This window comes from Zingiber officinale, chromosome 5A, assembly GCF_018446385.1.
Source record: "Zingiber officinale cultivar Zhangliang chromosome 5A, Zo_v1.1, whole genome shotgun sequence".
NCBI lineage: Eukaryota > Viridiplantae > Streptophyta > Magnoliopsida > Zingiberales > Zingiberaceae > Zingiber > Zingiber officinale.
This window is the reverse complement of record NC_055994.1, coordinates 45089213-45106386: the sequence shown is the minus strand read 5'-3', so window position 1 is coordinate 45106386 and position 17174 is coordinate 45089213. Positions and strand designations below refer to the sequence as shown.

Sequence of the window (17174 nt, the reverse complement as noted above, 5' to 3'; positions counted from 1 at the left end):
TGGAGAGGAAATGATGTTCATGGTCAATACTATCAACAAACGAAGGAAGACAACACTAGCCATGTGAGCCATATAGCCATGCCAAAGAAACAAGGAAAATGACCTTGGTCGTGTGGTGCAGACAGGTTGTGTAGCTTTACCAGAGGAGACTCTCCATTTTGGGGAGATTCAATTTAGGGTTGTTCTTCATCCTCTCCAGCTTTGTTCCAGTAATCCTAAGCCATGTCCACATCCGTATTGACTCCAGAAGCTAAGGATTTGTTCCGAAGATCACTTATCGTCTCTAGATAAGCATTTCTATTCTCTCTTCTCGATGGGGATTGGAATGTTTGTTGTTTCTTTATCTTTGGATCTCTATCTTTGTACTATAGAGTAGATTCATTGTTCTAGGATTAAGGGAGTAATTATTGTTAGAGTGTATACTAAAAGCCTAGCTTTTGTAAACATTTATTTTTGAAATAAAAGAATCACATTGGTCAAATGTCTACATTCATTTGTTAAGTGTAGTTGTTCAATTAATTTATATTGTAGATAACATGGTGTGTGGTGTCACACACAGAAGATCATGTTATCAGTTCTTTATAAATTATAAACAGTTGCTCACGACTAAGATGGAAAGGAACAAACCAATGGAATAGTCGTAGTGTAATTAGATATTAGTTTATCTTGACTAATAAATTACACTAGTACACTCTAAGTATATTGAGTAGGACCATTTTAGGTAAGTTCTTTTTATACTGACTTAATAAAAGAACTAGACCTTAGTTATTATGGAAGTGCGTGCTCTTAATCCTAATATAATAACAAGCATATATATTTAGTATTTATTTCTTTAACTTATCAAAGGGTGAGATTTAACTCGATAAATTAATAGGCCTGATAAGTTGAGAAATTATATTATTTATAGTGTGTGTTGGTGATTATAGAAGGAAACTGTGTCCTAGTAATCTAGGTTGAGAATGTCCCCAAGAGGAGCTCATAAGGATTGTCATGTTAAACCCTGTAGGTGGACTTAGTCCAACATGACAATGAGGTTGAGTGGTACTACTCTTGGACTAAGACATTAATTATAGTGAGTTGTTAGTAACTCAATTAAATTAATGTACATTCGATATCTTAAACACAGGGAGACTAACACACTCATGATAAGAAGGAGCCCATAATGTAATTTGGGATTGGTGCGGTAGTGTAATAATAATTCTTTAGTGGAATGAGTTATTATTGATGAACTTGAGTTGTGTGTTCGGGGCGAACACGGGATACTCGAGCTCGTCGGAAGGCCAAAACTAATTTCTCTTCTAGGTCCTTGTCGTAGCCTCAATGAAGCCTTAAATCCACTCATGAACGACCCTTTGCTTGGTGCCCAAGCAAGAAGGGGCCGACCAATATAATTCAAACTAAGAGGGGTGTTTTGAATTTTTAAAATCTTATTTTTGTAGATATCTACAAGTTTTAAAAGAGAGATTTTAAAATATAAAACTTTTCTTATTTGAATTAGGCCACATGGTTTAAAAGAAAGTTTAAAAGTTTTAAAACTTTCCTTTTTTAACCATCCTCATGGTTTTTAGAAAAAAGGAAGAAAAGTTTTAAATTTGAAATTTTCTATTTTTGTAACCATGTTAAAAAAGGAAATTTTAGAAGAGAAATTTTAAATTTTAAAACTTGGTTTTAATTTTTAAAACTTTTCTTTTTTAACATCCACTTTAGGGAATTAAAAGAGAGGTTGTAAAATTTTATAAGAGCTTTTCTTCATTGCTTATAAAATTTTTTACAAGATTATTTCTTTCCTTTAAGTGGTCGGCCACCCTCGCTTGGTGCCCAAGCAAAGGGCCGGCCAATCAATGATTTAATCATTGATTGAATTAATCAAGAGGAAAGAAAAGGAAAAATAAAAGGAGAAAAGGAAAAACAAGAGGAAGATTTTAATTTTTGTAAAAATCTTTTCTTTATTTGCCTTGGGCAAGTAATATAAAAGAAGGGGAGGGGAGGCCTAATGAGAAATCAATTCTTATTCTCTTGTTGGAGCTCTTCATTGTGGCCGGCCTCTCTCTTCTTTCTTTTCCCTTTGCTCTCTTTTGTTCCTTGGTGGTGGTGGTGGCCGAATACTAGAGAAGGAGGAGGAGCTTTGGGTGGTGTTCATCTTGGAGGATCGTCACCCACACGACATCCAAGAGGAGGTGAGGAATACGGCAGAAGATCTCGAGGTTATTAGCATACAAAGAAGACGTATAACTAGTAATTATTTTCTGCATCATACTAGTTCTACTTTGTTAGAATTCCAAACACAAGAGGCATATGATTCTAGAGTTTCAGATTTGTTTTGAAGTTGTGTTTTTTGTTTGTTTTTCGAATTTGTGATTCGATTGTTCTTTTTAGTTAAACCTAATGTTATTTTAGGAAATTAAATATTTAATTTCGTTAAGAGGTTTTGTCGAGGCAGTGGTGGATGCTCCCATACCCAAGAAGGCCATGTGCCTCGCCATGTTTGTCCTGGGAACCGATTTTTGAAATAGATATTTAATTGAATTTGTAACATAGGTTGATTTGGATCAATAGTATTAAGTTCTGCTTGCGATCCAAATCTAAACCATTAAGAACAGATAAGTTAAATTTGGAATCAATAATGTTAAGTTCCGTTTGTGATTCCTAATTTAATTTCTAAAGAACACAATAGGTTGTTTAGGAAACGTTTGACACTTGTACAAACTTTTTGTACAGTGAAACCGGTACGATCTTCCTAGGACCAACCAACAATTATAGTGTGATTTGATGTATGAATCTCATAGATATGCTAATTTCCTATTTAGATGATGTTGATGTGTTTTGTATCTATTTGATCTTGTGTGGATGCTTGTGTTTGGATCTAATTACCATGTTTGATTAAATGTTTGTGAGACTTTTGGATCTCGTAGAGGGATATCCTAGATCGTATGACCGAGGGGCGTTTGTGACAGGCTGCCCCGCTAATGGACGTCTAGGGGATCACTTTGAAAGGTGAAGCTAGTCTCTACAAGGAGGTGGGATAGTTGAATGCATTTAGTTCCTGCACTTTTATGTGAATTGAGTGGTGTTGTGTTTCTGTGTTATAAGACCGAGAGGCGTTGGTGACAGGTTGTCCCACTAACGGACTTCATAGGGATCATAACCATTTAATCGCTAGAGGTGTAGATTGAAGTCCTTTGCCAGTTGTCTTCTGCAGGAGAAAATTGCCAACTTCATACAAATGCATGTCAATTGAGGATATGAATTGAAGAACCATGCTACATCAATGAATATCACAATGAAACTAAATTCCTAAAACACTCATCAAATCATATACTTCATTTACTTTCCTAGTTCCATTTCTAGTTGCTACTTAGTTCTGTTGGTGCGGGGAGCATCCGACGATCGAACCTGAGTTTTGATAATGGCAAAGGATTCAAAGTTAAGGTTTGTGGTGATCTAACGTGCTGAATAAGTGTTTCAGGAAAGTCCTAGTTGCGGTTAGGCAAAGGGAAAATCCTAAGGGGTGGTAACCTTAGGTCCTAGGGGGCGTTAACCCTAGGTGGAGGAAAAACCCTAGGGGGCGGTAACCCTAGGTCCTAGGGGGCGGTAACCCTAGGTGGAGGAAAACCCTAAGGGGCGGCAACCTTAGGTCCTAGGGGGCGGTAACCCTAGGTGGAGAAAAACCCTAAGGGGCGGTAACCTTATGTCCTAGGGGGTGGTAACCCTAGGTGGAGAAAAACCCTAGGGGGCGGTAACCCTAGGTCCTAGGGGGTGGTAACCCTAGGCGGAAAAGTCCAGTCGGTCTGGAGGACCGGACTGGCATAAGGTAATCTCTCCTGAGGGGAGTAGGTGAGGACGCGTTCCCCGTAGAGGGAACAGTAGGCGTTGGGTCGACCTAGGGTTTTCGGTTGGGAATCCGAAGTCAGGCTCGGACAGTCCGAAGACTGTCAGTTATTCCTTACTGTGTTTTATCAGATTCTAACACTGTCTTGCAGGGGATTTTGCTCGGACTAACCTTATTTTGCAGGTGAGGAACCTGCTGGAAAAAGGTGGTCCGGGCGCCCGGGACCAAACTTTATCCCTGCCGCGACTTCGCCACGTGGAGCATCCTGGTTGGTTGGCCACGTCACACTCCAGGCGCCCGGAAGGGATCCAGGCGCGCGGAACCGCATATAAAAGGAGGGTTGAGGTGCAGCTTCAAAGAACAACGATTTAACAAGCTTTCCTTCTGCTGTGTGCTGCTCAAGAAACGACTCTAAAGTACTGTTACAGTCGCCGACGACCTAAAGCTTCAGTTATTATTTTGTTGTCGGTATTATTTCAATTCCAGTTGTACTTATTTCCTTGTACTTATTCACGATATTATAGTCCATGCCCATATTATAGTTGTTGCCGTTTGTACATATTATAGTTGTACGCCTTTCGTTTTTTCCCTCCAAAACTATTTTTGAAAAATTAATTTTCATCTTTTCACCATTGGTTGGAATTAACAAAATATTGCATTTTCAAAAATTTGTAGTAATATTATTTTAATAATAATTTATTATTTTTTTTTCAAAATTCCTGAATTACTATTTTTATCTCTCTCCCGCATTACTAATCCAAGACTAAGTCTTGTAACAAGTTTTATTGTGTTTATTTTGCGAGATTGTCTTTCTAAGATGACCCATCAAGAAGGCTACAACACTGCTCGCCCACCGCTCTTCTCCGGAGATAATTTTGGAGATTGGAAGGGTCGGATGGAGGCGTATCTCCAGACTCACTTTGAAGTTTGGATGATCGTCAAAACCGGGCTTCAACTGCCAACTAACGGCGCCGGCAAGCCACTACCGTACGAGAACTGGGACGCAAACCTTATCAAAAAGGTAGAAGCAAATGCAAAAGCAACGTATACACTTCAGTGTGGTTTAACGAATAAGGAGCTGAATCAAGCCGGCCCATTTTCAAGCGCTAAGGAGCTGTGGGAGAATCTGATTGAGCTACACGAAGGTATTCTTGATACGAAAATAGGTAAGCATGTTTTAATAAATAAATTATTTGAGCAGACTAATACTATTCAGGCCGAGGAAGGTGTTGCGTTATTTACAGGAACAAGCAAGACGAAGAAAGAACTGAAGGCAACATGGTCCGAGTCATCAGATGAATCCGGGTCCGACGAAGAAGAACCGACGAGCTTCCTCTCTCTACCAGTATAAGCAACCGTGGCGGAAACTGAGTCCGAGTATGAGTCAGAAACCGAGAGCGAATCCGAGACTGAGTCTGATCAAAGCCACGAATCCGCATTCGTTTCCGAAGGACCAAAACCCACTATAAGTTCACTACTCGCAGAATTTCAATTAGATAACTTGCATGAATTATTACCTTACTTAGTAAAAAAGTTGGTTAAATCCAACGTCCGGGTTAAGTCACTCCAAAAGGAGGTAACAGCCCTTAAGGAAGCGACTGACTCGAGCTCTTTAACTGAGTCAGTTCAAACTGGAAGTTCAACTCAAGTCCAACAACTTGAGGAAGAGAATTCCAATTTGAAAGCTTAAATTAAAGAACTCAAGGACACGTTGGAACGGTTCACCTTGGGCTCCAAGAATCTAGATCTGATTCTTAGAAAACAGCGAGCCGTTTACAACAGAATTGGACTTGGATTTAAAACTAAAACAAAATACAAATCATATTTATCGCTAGTTAATAGAAATAATAGAAAAATTGTCCAAGCATGGGTGCCAAAATCCAACTTGGTTAATCAAGTTGGAAATGGTCTCTATTGGGTTCCTAAGGATCAAATACATTACCTCAATATACCTTATCGAGGCTATGATCCAGGGGGAGCTAAAACAATAAAAATTCAAAATTAATCCAAAACTCAAACTTAAAAAAAAAAATTTGAAATTAATCCAAAACTCAAATTTAAAAATTCGAAATTAATCTAAACTCAAATTTAAAAGTTTGAAATTAATCTTAAAAAATGGAAATTAATCTAAAAATTAAAAAATTCGAAATTAATTATTAAAACTTAAAATTCAAATTCGAAATTAATTATTAAAACTTAAAATTCATATTCAAAATTCGTAATTAAAACTTAAATTTATATTCAAAATTCGTAATTAAAACTTAAAATTCATATTCAAAATTCATAATTAAAACTTAAAATTCAAATTCAAAATTCGTAATTAAAATTTAAAATTCAAACTCAAAATTCGTAATTAAAATTTAAAATTCAAATTCAAAAATTCGAAATTAATTATTAATCAAATAGTAGGAGGGTCCAGAATAACTGGCAACTCCGAAATCTATTTACCCGATAGGGTAACCGAACTTAATCTACCCGAAATGGGTAAACAAGAGTAGATTACCTGGATGGGTAAATAAAGATAGATTAAAAAGGGTTAAATTTTAACTTGAAGCACAGTACTGGTGAAATTTTTGGATGATAGTACGTTGGGAAAACTTGGGCATCGCATGTCTAGGAAGATATGACTTCGACCTGGTGCATTTGGCCAAGTGGAACTAACCGAAGCTACCCTTAAATGGATCCTAACTAGTTAGACCAAGGTTTAGTATTAAGTTCATGGGTAGGACTATTTGGAAAACCTCAAAGGCTTGGTTACTTTAATGAGCTCCTTGTGACTCACCATAGCCCAGAAGTTTATCCAAAGAATGCTTACTTGTTTAACCCAAAGCTAAACCTGAATCTAACATAAAGTTAAACTAAGCCCTAAAAATTGAACTAACTCATCTCACAACAATTATAGGGTTCCCTGATTGAAAATTTAGATCGGGTGAGATGACTAGGAAATTAAAATTAAAATTGACTTAAATCAAGTTAATTCAACTAAATTATTTCAAAAGTATTTCAAAATTATTTTAAAAATCTTTTAAACTCAATTTCAAAATTATTTTAAAATTATTTCAAAATCTTTTAAAAATTCTTTTCAAAATTATTTGAAAAATCTCTTCAAAATCAGTTCAAAATCTTTTAAAACTTCTTTTCAAAATTATTTGAAAAATCTCTTCAAAATCAGTTCAAAATCTCTTAAAACTTCTTTTCAAAATTATTTGAAAAATCTTTTCAAAATCAGTTCAAAATCTCTTAAAACTTCTTTTCAAAATCAGTTCAAAATCTCTTAAAACTTCTTTTCAAAATTATTTGAATTTTTTTTTCAAAATCAGTTCAAAATCTTCTAAAACTTCTTTTCAAAATTATTTGAAAAATCTCTTCAAAATCAGTTCAAAATCTTTTAAAACTTCTTTTCAAAATTATTTGAAAAATCTCTTCAAAATCTTTTAAAACTTCTTTTCAAAATTATTTGAAAAATCTCTTCAAAATCATTTCAAAATTATTTTAAAACTTAATTTTAAAACTTAATCATTTCAAAATTATTTTAAAACTTAATTTGAAAAATGATCATTTCAAAATCTTTTGAAAAATCCCTTGAAAAATTAATTTCAAAATTATTTCAAAAATTATTTGAAAAATCATTTGAAATATCCTCTGAAAAATTAATTTGAAAACCCTTTTCAGAAGTTGAAAAATCCCTTGAAAAATTAATTTCAAAATTATTTCAAAAATTATTTGAAAACTCATTTGAAATATCCTCTGAAAAATTAATTTGAAAACCCTTTTCAGAAGTTATTAAATTCTTTGAAATTCTTAACTCAATTAATTTTTAAATTTTCAAAATAATGGTCACCTATTTGGAATTCTAACTGATATTTGAAAACCCTTTTCAGAAGTTATTAAATTCTTTGAAATTCTTAACTCAATTAATTTTTAAAATTTCAAAATAATGGTCACCTATTTGGAATTCTAACTGATATTTTCAATGTTGTAAATTAAAGTAAACTCCATCTCACACTCACTCATATGCTAGGGCTCTAATACCTGACCAAACCCAAATCTTGACTCATTCTTGGACCTTAGGGCTCTGATACCTTACTAAAAAAAAATTTGTAAACTATTAAACACTAAAGTTAACTCTTCTCCTCTGCCTTAAGTATCTTTGAAATTCATTTCTCTTAAGCAATTTTTCAAACTTAAAACTTTCAAATCTCTTCTATTTGAAAATTCTTTTTGGAATTTTGTTAGAAAATTATTTAAGTTGAAACTTTTTCGAAAATTCGTTAAGTTGAAATTCTCTTTAAGATGCAATTAACTTCTTTAAGTTGAAAATTTTCCTTGAAAATTTTTAAGCTGGAAAAATTTTGAAATCGGAAAATTTCTGAAGTTGATTGAATTTTTTTTTGGAAACTCCTCAAAATTCACTAAGTTAAAAAGAGTTGAATTCTTATTTAACATAGCACAAAGAATAATCTCCTCAAGCAAAATCAATGGTTTAAAGTTTTTTTAAAAACTATTTTCCTTAGCAAATTTTCAAAAATGTTGTTATTAAAACCAATTCTAAGATGTTGCTTTTCTCTTAACCCTTTTTTTTGCCTCGTACCTAAGTTTTTCAAACAAACTCTGCTAAGTTTTGTCTTGAAAAGTTAAGTCTTTTTTCAAAACTAGCTTATTTTTGATATATGGCAAAGGGGGAGAGTAGAGAAATTCAAAAGAGAACAATAAATCCAAAGGGGAGGTTATATTAAGGGGGAGTTTGTAATGCCATGTATTTCTTTACATCTTATTGCATATTATTACTTAACTTTGAATTTCGATTGCCATAATCAAAAAGGGGGAGATTGTTGGTGCGGGGAGCATTCGACGATCGAACCTGAGTTTTGATAATGGAAAAGGATTCAAAGTTAAGGTTTGTGATGATCTAACGTGCTGAATAAGTGTTTCAGGAAAGTCCTAGATGCGGTTAGGCAAAGGGAAAATCCTAAGGGGTGGTAACCTTAGGTCCTAGGGGGCGGTAACCCTAGGTGGAGGAAAAACCCTAGGGGGCGGTAACCCTAGGTCCTAGGGGGCGGTAACCCTAGGTGGAGGAAAACCCTAAGGGGCGGCAACCTTAGGTCCTAGGGGGCGGTAACCCTAGGTGGAGAAAAACCCTAAGGGGCGGTAACCTTAGGTCCTAGGGGGTGGTAACCCTAGGTGGAGAAAAACCCTAGGGGGCGGTAACCCTAGGTCCTAGGGGGTGGTAACCCTAGGCGGAAAAGTCCAGTCGGTATGGAGGACCGGACTGACATCAGGTAATCTCTCCTGAGGGGAGTAGGTGAGGACACGTTCCCCGTAGAGGGAACAGTAGGCGTCGGGTCGACCTAGGGTTTCCGGTTGGGAATCCGAAGTCAGACTCGGATAGTCCGAAGACTGTTAGTTATTCCTTACTGTGTTTTATCAGATTCTAACACTGTCTTGCAGGGGATTTTGCTCGGACTAACCTTGTTTTGCAGGTGAGGAACCTACTGGAAAAAGGTGGTCCGGGCGCCCGGGATGGATCCGGGCGCCCAGAACAGGTCCGGGCGCCCGGGACCAAACTTTATCCCTGCCGCGACTTCGCCACGTGGAGCATCCTGGTTGGTTGGCCACGTCACACTCCAGGTGCCCGGAAGGGATCCAAGCGCTCGGAACCGCATATAAAAGGAGGGTTGAGGTGCAACTTGAAAGAACAACGATTTAACAAGCTTTCCTTCTGCTGTGTGCTGCTCAAGAAACGACTCTAAAGTGCTGTTACAGTCGCCGACGACCTAAAGCTTCAGTTATTATTTTGTTGTCGATATTATTTCAATTCCAATTGTACTTATTTTCTTGTACTTATTCACGATATTATAGTTGTTGCCCACCAGAAGCGATCAAGGATCGCGGGCCTTCGAGTAGGAGTCGCCTTAGGCTCCGAACGAAGTAATTCCCTGTGTCTCTGTGTTTGACTATTTTACTTTCCGCTGCGTTATTATTCTGTGTTTAAAATCGTTGAAATAGCCACGAGCGCTATTCTCCCCCCCTCTAGCGCTTTCGATCCATCAAGTTCATTCCTTACCTTGTTGATTGTTTAGCTAATTCTACATGAGACATCTCTTGTGCTTATAACTAGTCCCTGTAGGATCAATATCTTTTTATTACTGACGATGAAACTATGCACTTGCGGTTGCATAACAATGAACAACATCTAAACTATATAATTCACAACTCAAATGCAAGGCAATGTTTGATATCAAACCGCTAAAACTAGTTGTCTTGAGGAAGCCTTCCTGGACTACACAAGTGTTTGTAAGAAATAAAACTCTGAGTCGAAATCGACTTTATTGAGCATGTCCCAAAATAAGTAAAGCCCCACCTTCCGCACAACTCCATCACTTTCTCCTCTATCGAAGATTGTTTTACTTATCACCTGGTGGAGGTATCAGAAGATACGATTTTGCATATTATGAGCTTTAAATCACGAAGGGTCATAGAGTTCATTTAAACATGTGAGTTAATTCCTAAAGGAATTACTATTAAAATTATAAGCAAACTTGCGAGGTTCCCCATTGGGTAGTCCAAAACAATTATTAAAGTCGTATAAGGTCCATTGAAAGTCTTGGTTCATCAGTCTGAAACTAATCTTACCATCATAGTCCTCATCAGATGAAAAATTTGTCTCTATAGAACTTAAAATTTCTAGGATAAGGCAGGGATATGTAGGATTGTGTGAATACATCATTTCATTCCAATCCATGGTGCTAATTAGCCAATCTATGTCATCCTTGATCCCTAAGACTTCCATGGTGTTTGTATCCATATAACGAGTACAAACAAGATTACGAGTAACAAAATTTTTAAATCTAAACTTTTGTTCATTATTTTTCACAATGACACCGTACTCGTTTTCATTATCTTTGTCGCATGCCACTCATTTCCCTTTGCTTTTGGAAGTCACTTTTACTTTTTCCTTGTCTGTTCTTGAATCATCGCCTTCGCTTGAGCCTCCGGATCCCCGCCTAATTCTCTTCAAAATGTTAGACATGATAAAGAAAGTATGGGAAGAGTGCTTATTAACTTAAGAAAATGATCTAAGAAGAAGAATTGAGAGAAAGAAGAGAGGATGAGGAGAATCACTATTCAAATCTTGATCTAGATCTAGATCTAAATGTGTGTAGCGAATTAGAAGAAGAGAAAACAGAAGAGAGGTGCTGGGTAGGAGAACTTTTAGTTTTGGGAAAGAGGTTGTGAAGATCTAGAGTGCAAGAGGTCTTAAGAAGGTTGAAAGGTTTATTCTTTGGAGGTTGAGAAGAGAAAGAAGCTTAGAGAAGAAGGCATTAAAGAAGAAGAGGGGTGGGGCGTGTGTGCCTCCCACAACCGTGTCTTAAAGACACAGGACGAACTGAGTTCGGTTTAGCAGCTAGGGCACGACCGTGCCTTTTAGGCACGACTGAGTTGAATTCATTATTCCATTATTTCGCATGGGCCATGTCAAATGACACGACCAGACCTTGTTCACCTCGTCCACCTTGACACAATTGTGCTAAAAGACACGGTTACACTAGGATTAGTGTCGTGTGGCCTTATAGGGTTGTGTCAAAAGACACGACCACACTCTTGTTTTGCTCGGTAGTCTTTTCACGGTCGTGCTAATTAGGCACAACCTAAACTTGTTCATCTCGGCCTAGGACACATGGCCATGCCAAAAGACACGACTAGAGTGTGTGAGTGTATTTTATTGAAACATTACCTCCTTATTGGTCATCGAAATGCCTCCATGCCCAAGGTAAGTGTGAGGCATCTTCATGTAGGCCCCTACAAACCTAAAAAAGGATACAAACGAAAACAACATTAATATCTAAGCAAAGAAAATAAAATAATTCACACAAATTAAACCAAAGAACCCTTGGGTTGCCTCCTAAGAAGCGCTTATTTAAGGTTTTTAGCTCGACCCCATATGAGCTCCCTTATGTATCAGAGGAATGGGTTTCTCCCTCAATTGTTGATGTCCTTCATTCGACCCCTTGTCAAACAAAGATACTTTTCATTTTTAATGGGAGGCCTTCTCCCATTATTTGTCGGGCTTAATCCCACATCCGGCGGCCTCCCATATGGATGAAACATCCACTCATTAGTGTGGTACTCTTCAAGTTTTTTGCAATCATTCAATAGAAAAGCAATATGGTTAGGAGACTTAGATAAATCGAAAGTAAGTCTTTCTTCATCGATAACCAAGTCCAACTTATGGTTTTTCATATCAATTATGGTTCCGTCTATAGCAAGGAAGGACCTTCCAAGAATGATTTAGATTTTGGAGGTTCTCCTCCATATCAAGTACCACAAAATCGATGAGCACAAAACTACCTCTCACCTCTACTAGCTCATTTTCAATTATCCCCATTGGATATCTGCATGAATGATCACCTAATTGTAGTGCCATGGTAGTGAGTTTAATGTCTTTAAGGCCTAACTTATTACAAATTGAGTAAGACATGAGGCTAACACTTGCCCCCAAATAACAAAAAGCTCTTTCAATTAAAGTAGTCCTTATCTTGTAAGGGATGGAGAAACTTCCTGGATCTTGGAGCTTTGGAGGTGTAGCATCTAGTAGCAAAGCACTACTCTCCTCTATTAATGCTATCGTTTTATAACCTCCTTTCCTTCTCTTGCATGACATTATTTCTTTAAAATATTTAACAAATTTGGGCATTTCTTGCAGTGTATCAATGAGTGGTACCTTAATGGACAAGTCTTTAACTTTCTCCAAGAATTTACCAAACTCTTCATCTCTTGTCAACTTGGCCAATCTCTGAGGTATTGGAACTACTTGTATTTAAATAATAGGTGGAGAAGACTCTTGAACCTTTGTGGTACTCTCCCCCTCTTCATTAGTGCCTTCATCATTTGGTAGAGATGGAGAGAGCTCTCTATTGTTTTGAGTTCCATGACTTTGAGCAGTCACTTGGGGATCTCCTAAGGTTCGTCCAGTCCTTAGTTCAATCCTATTACATGTTGGTGCAGCGGGACCGGCAAGAGGGGGGTGAATTGCCTGCAAATAAAAACTATACCCTCCTCAACCAATTTAAACTCAAATAAATGCAATAGTTATAAACTTAAATAAAACTAAACTATGAACAGAAAAGGAAGACTCAGTTATTTACTTGGTTACAACCAAGAAGGTTGTTAATCCAAGGCAGTAATAAAGCGCTATGAACAATCTCCTTCACTGAAGGCGGAGAAGCCTTTTACACACTTGGAAGCACAGAACTATTGCTAGAATGTAAGTACAGGAGTTGTAGTTTGATTTCGTTGTTTCGTTATATTCTAAAGCTGCCCGAGACCCTCCTTTATATAGGGGTTCTAGAGCTTATTGGATGACCTGATCTTCGGGATCTGGTTTTGACTCGAGAGGGATCGGTCGACCGATCCCTAGGCTCGGTCGACCGAACCTGCTGTACCTGCCCAGTCTTCCGTCCAGGTGCAGTCTCTGTGGATCGAGCTTAGATTAGGTCGACCGATCCTTATGTTCGGTCGACCGATCGGCCAACGATCTCCAGCTGAGTTGGCCCGATCAAATTGCTCGACTGAGTCTCTGGATAAACTTCGGTTCGGTCGACCAATCAGGAGGTTCGGTCGACCGATCAGCTTCTCTGACTTGGCCCGATGATCTCGCTCGACTTGGCGTCAGGTTAACTTGGGTTTGGTCGACCGATCATGAGGTTCGGGTGACCGATCACTTCACTGCTGGCTGATGTGATGCTGACGTGTCACCAACGGCTGTGCTCTGATGCAAAGGGGTTCGGTAGACCGATCAGGATGTTCGGTCGACCGAATCATTGACAAGTCAACTTCCAGTTGACTTTCTCTGGTTCGGCTTCTTTGGGTGATTTCAGCCAACCGGAATAGGGCTCACTCGAACCCAGTTCCCGGCCTTCTCCTCGAGCAGTCTTCCATCCCGGCTTTACGTCCCTCGAACGCCGCACACGTTCTTCACGCCCACCGGTGTACTCTTCCGCAGCTCTCTCATCCTTCGGATGCACCGAGCCCATTTGCTCCCTTCCTGTGTCATCCTTCTCGCTAGCTGCGTCTTCCGCTCGACTTCCTGCGCTCCTAAGTTCCTGCACACTTAGACACAGGGATCAGACAAACAGAACCTAACCTAAACTTGGTTGATCACATCAAAACTACCACGGGGTCCAACATTACAATGCTCAATAGGATTCACATCTGTTCTCCCTGGAAATGTACCCGGTGCTCTTGTAGTAGACGAGGCTATTTAAGCACTTTGGCTATCTTGGAGTTTTTGATGCTTCTCCACATTGTCTATCCTTTGATTCATTTGCTTGAATTCATTCTTTTGGACCCTTGGGCGGCCAGATAAAGGGGGATGAATAGCCTTGCAGTAAAAAATCGAACCTTCTTCAAACTTTTATAGCTTAATTAAAATGAACACTTGCATAAAAATAAAAATAAGAGATTAAAAGAAGAGGCATGAGGGATTTACTTGATTACAACCGGGAGGTTGTTAATCCAAGGAAGTTGAAAGTGCACGAATCTCTCTTTCAGGCGAAGAAGCCTCTTTACATCAGTTAACACACTCAATTACAAAACAGAACTCAAGAGGATTCAATTACAAGTGCTGTGTTTCATTTTTTAGGTCCAGGGGTCTTTTTATAGCCCCTAGAAAATCTTATCCTGGATTGGAAGGCACCTCTAACATGCTAGAAGGTGCCTCCAACGAGGCAACAAGGGATAATGTTTTATCCTTTGCCAATGAAAAAATTTGCCAGTTGAAGGCGCCTTCAAGTGGTTGAAGGTGCCTTCCATGAAGGCTTGAAGGCGCCTTCCATGAAGGCTTGAAGGTGCCTTCCATGAAGGCTTGAAGGTGCCTTCAAGTGCTTGAAGGCGCCTTCCACCAAAAGTGAAGGGCGCTAGAATTCTGTTCTTTTTAAATTTTCTTGTATAAAAATTGTACAAGTACAGAACTATTCCTAGCAATCCGCATGTTCGATCAGACATGTGTTTGATCAATCAAGTAAGTTTTTGATAGATTAAAGCACAACTTGATCAAAGTACAAGATCACTGTCCTCTTGTGTTGGTATTCAAAATCGATACAAATAAAACTTAAACTAATTACACAACGGAATTAAAGAACTAGTTGTACGGATTGTTCTATCTCTGATCGCTGGCCTCTTGAGTTGGTTCCTTCGAGTTTGCTACTACCATACGGATTGTTCTATCTCTGATTGTAACTTACTATTTGTGTAGAAAGAGCCCCCAAAGGGCAAGTTTCTTGAGCATGGTTCGTGTTTCCAAAAGATTCACACACACATACGATTGAATTAACTGCGCCGGTACCCATATTCTCGAGTTTTTTAGTTAAGGCATCCAATTTTGCAGACATAAGAGTGATTGCATCCTCATCAAATTTTCCTAATCCCTTGACGAGGTTTCCAGAGAAGAAGCCACCACATCTTTCAGTTGTCCATTGATGATGGTTCTAAACTACACTCTCAATAATATCTTCGGCTTCTTCAAGACTTTTGTTCATAAGTGCCCCTCCAACTACAGAATCAAGAGACACCTTTGTATGGTAGCTGATGTCGTTATAAAAATAGTGTGGAACTAACCACTTCTAAGTCCATGATGTGGGCATTGCCTGAGCATATTTTTGAATCTATCTCATGCTTCAAATAATGATTCTAAATCTGATCGTCTGAAGCTTGCTATAAGATTCCTCATATGAGTAAGATGTGATATTATTGGCCGATAAAGATGTGTGCCACTTTTTTACCCAATCCCTCAAAGAAAAATCAAATAGCATTAATCTCATGGCTTATGCAGGGACTTCATTCATCTTCATAGTCCCACAAATCTCATAGAAAACCTCAAGGCGCTAATTCAGATCTTCGTGGGGTCCTCCCTTGAATTGATGTTGCTACAGTATAGTTATAACCACAAGCTTTATTTTAAAGTGATCAGCTTCAATGGATGATCTCGTGATGCTAGACCCCAAGTCACGTGCACAAGGTGTTGCATAATCTTTGAGAGGTTTATTTGCCATTTCTGAATATGTTTGCTTTGTTTGTTGATTTTACAGGTTCTTTCTTTTATGAAATGTACTATCAATCTCAGGATCAATAGGATATAAATTTTCTGCAATATTAGTTCTAAGTATATAAGAGCAACACTAAACAATTAAGTCTGATGAATAGAAATGTAGAAAATTGAAAAATAGAGAAAGTGAAATATAAAGACAAATTAGAAAACTGAAAACAAAATATGAAATTGTAAAAAATGGAATGCAGAAATAAATGTGCAGAAATGAAGAAAAAGAAATGCAAAAATAGAAATAAAAGAAATACAAAATGTATACAAAGTATGTGTACGTAAACTCGTAAAAAGAAAAGAAAAACAGAGTCTAGACAAACTCAAATTGAAAATCAATAAGTGCTACGCCAATTCCTAGCAACGGTGCCAAAAACTTGTTACGAAATCGTAAGTGCACGACTACGTTATCAGTAATAAAAATATTGATCCCATAGGGATTGAGAACACTCAAGGACTCACACTTTGAATTAGCTAAATTAACAAATTCTCGAGGAGATGTTTTTGCACAAAAGTAAGTATAGAAGCAAAGTAAAGTAAGCTAAAGATAAAAGTGAGGAAGTCTTGTTTAGTGAAATGTTCTAGGGGTTTCAGTTTCAAAATGATGAGACTTAATGTGCTTGGATTTACCCATTTCCTATCATCAATTTTATACATGTAGGAAGCCTAACCGAAGGACCAACACTAATCTATGACTATGTGCCAAAGTGCTTTTCCTATTGTCATCCAATCCCCCTAAATGAAAAATGGTAATATAGGAAGTCTGGTTAAGAGAGTATCCCTGTCACTAGCACCTCTGGTCATACATTCCTAAATCACACAAGTCACCTATGAGTACAAGATTAGGAAAAACCCATTATGTGCAGTTATAATCTCCCTTGTGGGGGAATTGCCCCCTTCATCAAGATCTATCCCTATATGTCTGGTTAAGAGGGTATCCTTGTCACTAGACTCCCTAGCTATACAATCTAGAGATCAATCTATACTAAATTAATAATTCACCACATCTATCAAAGCTAACATGAGTATTAAACATAATTCCATACATTCACATTAGATTTAACAAGAACAAGTAATAAGAACATCACTTGAATAGGGTATTAGCGTAATCCAAGAGTTTACATTAAATGTAGGATCGAAAAGAATTTAGATATCTTCACAATGATATGATATTATCCACTTTGGGCCTAAGCCTTCATGGTTTTGTAATTAGGCTCTACCCAAAAGGCCTCATCCAATGGAGATATCTTT

The 17174-nt window shown here is 37.7% G+C and overlaps 1 non-coding gene across 1 annotated transcript; it reads left to right on the top strand.

Moving 5' to 3' along the window:
• Nucleotides 1-15453: 15453 nt before the first annotated feature.
• Nucleotides 15454-15560, top strand: LOC121983540. Its single transcript, XR_006112582.1, has one exon. It is a non-coding gene; the product is annotated as a small nucleolar RNA R71 (small nucleolar RNA).
• The last annotated feature ends 1614 nt before the right edge of the window (nt 15561-17174 follow it).